Below are 6,545 nucleotides of genomic sequence, written 5' to 3'. Positions count from 1 at the left end.
ACTGGGCCATCATAGCCGGGTTCCTCTCTTCAGCTCCAGGAACCCTCCACTGCGGATTGGCCCGAAGAAGATTCTCCCGAGCAGCTTCTGGACCCACTAAAGATCCCACGTGAGCCATGGGATTCTCTCCCAAAACCGGAGCCCTAGCATACCGAGCCATCGCCTCCCTTACTTCCTCGGGGATTCGTTTCAGCGGAACATCCGAGCAAGGGTCAGCATGGATCAATCTATCCAGGGCCGAGGTCGAAGTAGAACCCAAAGTTGAGTGGCGCCTCTTCCTCGTCAGACCCTGCTCGGGCTGCTCCTCCTCAGCAGAGGGAACATCCTTCTCAGCCTCGGGAACCTCAACATTGGGGCCTGTGAGATCCACCATCTCCTTATCTGGACTTCTCTCTCTTTCGAGAGGAACGTCAGCAGATTCCTTCTTCTCCTCGGCCACGATAGGGACATCCGAGCCAGGAACAAAGTCGGCTTCAATCGCCTCCATCACCTTGGTGATATCCTGGATCTCGATCCCTAAAGCAGTAGACGGCTTCAACGGAGAGGGGATGGTATCTTCCTCAGCCAACGGTTGATCCACGGGCGGCGGTTCCGCAACCACCACACTCTTTAACTTCTCCCTGGCAAGGGCATGAAGTGAAGAAGGTTCTTGGGAGGAGGCATGTCTTCCGAAACCGTTTCCTACAAAACAAGCGTTCAAAGATCAGCTTCAAAAAAGGAAAAGACGGACTACAAGAAAGCTCCTAAGTCAAAGCAAATACCTTCTCCGAGGACTGAGAAACCTTCGCCTTCTTCGGATGCGCAGAAGACTTCAGAAGAGTGCTACCCTTCCTTTTCCTTTGATCCTAAGAAAAGGAGACCAAGGATCAATAAACTCAAAGGAAGACAAAAGAGGAAATGAAGAAAAAAAGGTGAAGTACCCGGTTCCTAGATAAAGGGATATCTATCCGAGCCGGGGATGAAACCGAAGGAACGGCACGCGGCACAGCGTCAGTCCCAGGAACCTAGAAAGATGGTCCAGGACCAAGACGTTAGCCGACGGCCAACCAAAGAGAAAGAAAATACAAACAAAAACCGAGCCTATAGAAACACTCACCGGATCCGAAGTTGTCCTCAAAGCAGGAAGCACGACCTTCACTGGAACAGCTTCGGGAGAGGAGGCAGAATCCCACGGATCAGCTCGAACTTCGGATATCCGAGCAACACCCGAAGGAGACAACACGTAATCCTTCAGGCGAGGATTACGAGGATTCTCTTTCCCGAACTTGTAATCAGGAGCCGAGTCGTGAATAGTTTTCAGATCCAAAGAGATGCCCAAAATCTCAGGATCAAGGCAGCTAAAGCCGTACTCTGCAAAAACAAAGTACAAAACGAGTCAGTAAAACGAAGAAAAAAAGAGGAGGACAAACTCACTGAAACACGGTCCCAGCCGAAAAACACCTACCCCTGTCAAAAATCCTGCTGAGACCGGCGACAGCAAGAATGTCCTCCCGCAAGATGTAGTTACGGTTCGGGAGCCAGCTAGACGGCAGTTTATAATTATCCTCCCGAGCCAAGAACCACTGGAGGAGATCCACGTAGTGTTGATGGTTCCGATCCGGAGCAGCCACGCCCCCCATATCAGGATCAGGAGTCACAAACCACTTTGGAGGGCGATAAAAATTGGGGTGCTTCGGATCCGTCGGCACGCGAACAAGCAACCACTCCGTCTTCCATTTATGGTCAGAGCTAAGGTAAGGGTATGCCGTAATATTGTTCGGCTCCCCTTTCCTTCGGGACTTTTTGTTGATGATGGTCCACCAACCATACCCATCACCCTTGGAAGCATGGTTGAAAGATTGATCGTGGAGATCCCGAAAAACGGCGACAGAGCAGGGAAAGTTAACGAATTCGCACACCCATCTAAATCCGATGATGTGCCTCATAGACTTGGGTGTAAGTTGGGCCAAACTGATGTTGTACGACACCAGGAGCTCGGAAATGAATGGATCCAAGGGAAAACGGAGACCGTTCTCCAAGTGATGAGTGTACACAGAGATGAACCCCCTCGGCGGATGAGTCACCCGAGGACGCTCCTGATCGGGAAGCTCACACCAGTACCCCAAGGCGTGCTGGATTCCGTATAGCTCCTCGGCCCTCCGATGGTAGTTCCCCAGCTTCGCCTCCACTAACCAGTCACCACTGACCGATTTCTCCAACGGACCATCGATCTTGGTGGTCTCATGCAAGATCGGGGCATACTTGCCCTTCAGATCAGCTTCAGTCCAATGAACTGGAAACTCAGGGTAAGGACGGCGTACACCCGAAGAACCAGCTTTCTTACCAGAAGTAGCACGTTCAGACACACCAGACCCGCCAACAGCACCATCTTTGGAAGCGTCCCAACCAGTCGAACGTTTTGTTAGGTTATGATACATATGACAATTCATAAATCATGCGGAAAAACCATTTAGCCAGGAATACATATTATTTACACATAATCATATAGCATAGTTTAGATGCATACTCTTTGTTGCGTGCCTTCCCTAGCTGCACCCGAACCGAACAAGAACAAGTGTTTAGGACTCCAAGTGTCGTCCCTCCGTAGATAGTCCACAGCACGTCCGGATCCGCCTTAAGATTGACCAACTAGAATCGCCCTTAAGGTACTAAAGAATTTCGGCACTTATAGTCAAGAAATGTGTCTGAATTTTCTCTCAAAAACTCACTTTGAATACTTGAATAATCTATAAAATATGTGACCCTAGGCACCTATTTATAGAGTTATGGAAAGGGTTTTGGAATCCTATTAGGATACTAATTTATTTAATTATAACCCTACTAGGATTCTAATTAAATAATCATTATCTAATAGTTTTAGGATTTAATCACACTTCGAATCCCGATTGCTTCAGGATTCCCGCACAAGCATTGCACGAGCACCGTACACCCGCGCAAGCCTTGCGGCCCACGCTAGGCGCACAGCGCTCGGCCCACTGCTGTGCTCTCGCGCGCGCGCCCAAGGCCTTGGCTGGGCCTGGCCTTGCACTGGGTCTGGTCGAGGCTTGGCGTGCGATGGTGCGCGTTGGCTCGTTGGGCGACGGCCTGGCTTCGTGCTGGGCCTTCGTCTAGCGGGCCTCGTTCGATGCTAATTCGTACGATAAGCTTCCGATTAAATTCCCGATTCCGGAATTCATTTCCGATACGAACAATATTTAATATTTCCGATTCCGGAATCAATTTCCGTTTCGAACAAATATTTAATATTTCCGTTTCCGGAATTATTTTCCGATTCCGATAATATTTTCGATTCTGACAATATTTCCGTTTCCGGCAATATTTCCGATTCTGGCAATATTTCCATTTCCGATAATATTTTCCGATACGTACCATGTTTCCGTTTCCGGCAACATCTACGACTTGGATAATATTTATATTTCCGATACGATCCATATTTCCGTTTCCGGCAATATCATCGTTTCCGGAGTATTCATTTCTTGCCTGTGACGATCTCAGCTCCCACTGAAACCAAGATCCGTCGATTCCGAATATCCATAGATGGAGTATTTAATGCCATTAAATACTTGATCCGTTTACGTACTATTTTTGTGACCCTACGGGTTCAGTCAAGAGTAAGCTGTGGATTAATATCATTAATTCCACTTGAACTGAAGCGGCCTCTAGCTAGGCATTCAGCTCACTTGATCTCACTGAATTATTAACTTGTTAATTAATACTGAACCGCATTTATTAGACTTAACATAGAATGCATACTTGGACCAAGGGCATTATTTCCTTCAGTCTCCCACTTGTCCTTAGGGACAAGTGTGCATTTCCTAATTCCTTTGTCGCTCGATGCTTGCTCTTGAACATAAGGTAAGAGTTGTCATCCTTATTATGTCCAGAGGTGTTTCTCGATTTCAGAGTTCAACTGATCAAATAAACAGATAATCATAGCCTATGATTCATCCGAGCACGGCCATGCATTTCACAGTTTCTAGCTCTCCGAGTGGCCTTGTACAACTTTTAAGCATCTCATCCCGATTTATGGGAGGACAATCCCAATCTTGTGATCTTGAGATTAGACTTCGTTTGATAGGTGATTACCTGAGCGTTGCCTTTATAGCCTCCTTTTACGGTGCGACGGTTGGTCAACGTCAAAGCAACCAGTTCTCAAACAAGTAATCTCAAATCACTCAGGTATTGAGGATTTAGTGTCTAATAATTTTAATGAAATTTACTTATGACAGATTTTCATCTCTTACAGTAAAGTTTCATAGGTCTTGTCCGATACTAGTCTTCCCAAAGTAAGTATCTATGCAAATGATTATGACATTGCCATGTCCACATAGTTCAAGAAACAGAACTACGAGTCATCTTGCATTCTAATCGTCTAACGTTTTCTATGCGTCCAATTTTATAGAAAACTCCGACCAGGGACCATTTTCAACCTTTGACATTCAAGTTCACTTGATAGACATTTCTTAGTCACAGGACTGGTCCTGACAGTCTATCTTGAATATATCGTCAAATTGAAGGGACTCATCATTTAATAAACCACAAATTAAATGGAAAAATGAATTCTTTTCATTTATTGTGAATGTTTAACCAATAATGTTTTACAAAGATTTAAACTCTAAAACTTTAAAACATTAAACAGAGACATCAAAGCCATTCTCCAATATGCTTGATTCCCATAGCTGCAGTGTGCGAGTTGTGCTTCGCCTGCGGCAGAGGTTTAGTTAATGGATCTGATATGTTGTCATCAGTACCAATTTTGCTTATCTTGACTTCTTTTCTTTCAACGAACTCTCGTAGAAGGTGAAATCTACGAAGTACATGCTTGACTCTCTGGTGGTGTCTAGGCTCCTTTGCCTGTGCAATAGCTTCGTTATTGTCACAATACAGGGCTATTGGTCCTTTAATGGAGGGGACTACACCAAGTTCACCTATGAACTTCCTTAGCCATATAGCTTCCTTTGCTGCTTCATGTGCAGCAATGTACTCCGCTTCAGTTGTAGAATCCGCAATGGTGCTTTGCTTAGCACTTTTCCAGCTTACAGCTCCTCCGTTGAGGCAGAAGACAAACCCAGACTGTGATCTGAAATCATCTTTGTCAGTTTGGAAACTTGCGTCCGTATAGCCTTTAACAATTAATTCATCATCTCCACCATAGACCAGGAAGTCATCTTTGTGCCTTTTCAGGTACTTCAGAATGTTCTTGGCAGCAGTCCAATGCGCCTCTCCTGGGTCTGACTGGTATCTGCTCGTAGCACTGAGTGCGTACGCAACATCCGGGCGTGTACATATCATAGCATACATTATTGAACCAATCAATGATGCATATGGAATCCCATTCATTCGTCTATGCTCATCAAGTGTTTTTGGGCACTGAGTCTTGCTTAGAGTCATTCCATGAGACATGGGTAGGTAGCCTCGCTTGGAGTCCGCCATCTTGAACCTATCAAGCACCTTATTGATATAAGTGCTTTGACTAAGTCCAATCATCTTTTTAGATCTATCTCTGTAAATCTTGATGCCCAATATGTACTGTGCTTCTCCTAGATCTTTCATCGAAAAACATTTCCCAAGCCAAATCTTGACAGAGTTCAACATAGGAATGTCATTTCCGATAAGTAATATGTCGTCGACATATAATACTAGGAAAGCAATTTTGCTCCCACTGACCTTCTTGTATACACAAGATTCGTCCGCGTTCTTGATGAAACCAAAGTCACTGACTGCTTCATCAAAACGTATATTCCAGCTCCTGGATGCCTGCTTCAATCCGTAGATTGACTTCTTTATCTTGCATACCTTTTTAGCATTCTTTGGATCCTCAAAACCTTCAGGCTGTGTCATAAACACAGTTTCTGTTAAAACGCCGATTAAGAAAGCAGTTTTGACATCCATCTGCCATATTTCGTAATCGTAATATGCAGCGATTGCTAACATTATCCGAATAGACTTTAGCATTGCAACTGGTGAAAAGGTTTCATCGTAATCCACACCGTGGACTTGCCTGTAACCTTTTGCAACCAATCTAGCTTTGAAAACTTCAAGTTTCCCATCCTTGTCCTTTCCAATGGCTTGGTAGCCATCTGGCAAATCCCATACTTGGTTTTCAGACATGGAGTCTAATTCAGATTGCATGGCTTCTTTCCATTGCTTGGAGCTAGGGCTCGTCATAGCTTGTTTGTAAGTCGCAGGTTCATCACTTTCAAGTAATAGAACGTCATAGCTCTCGTTCGTCAAAATACCTAAGTACCTTTCCGGTTGAGATCTATATCTTTGCTATCTACGCGGGGTAACATTTCTAAATTGACCATGATTCTCACCAGATTCTTCTAAAGATCTCTGAGTTTCATGCTGAATGTCATCTTGAGCATTCTCTAGAGTTTGTTGTTCGACTCGAATTTCTTCGAGGTCTACTTTTCTCCCACTTGTCATTTTGGAAATGTGATCTTTCTCCAAAAAGACACCATCTCGAGCAACAAACACCTTGTTCTCAGACGTATTGTAGAAGTAATACCCCTTTGTTTCCTTTGGATAGCCCACAAGGATAC

The sequence above is a fragment of the Spinacia oleracea genome, chromosome 4 (assembly GCF_020520425.1).
Source record: "Spinacia oleracea cultivar Varoflay chromosome 4, BTI_SOV_V1, whole genome shotgun sequence".
NCBI lineage: Eukaryota > Viridiplantae > Streptophyta > Magnoliopsida > Caryophyllales > Amaranthaceae > Spinacia > Spinacia oleracea.
The sequence above is the reverse complement of the archived record's forward strand: the minus strand, read 5'-3'. Positions refer to the sequence as shown.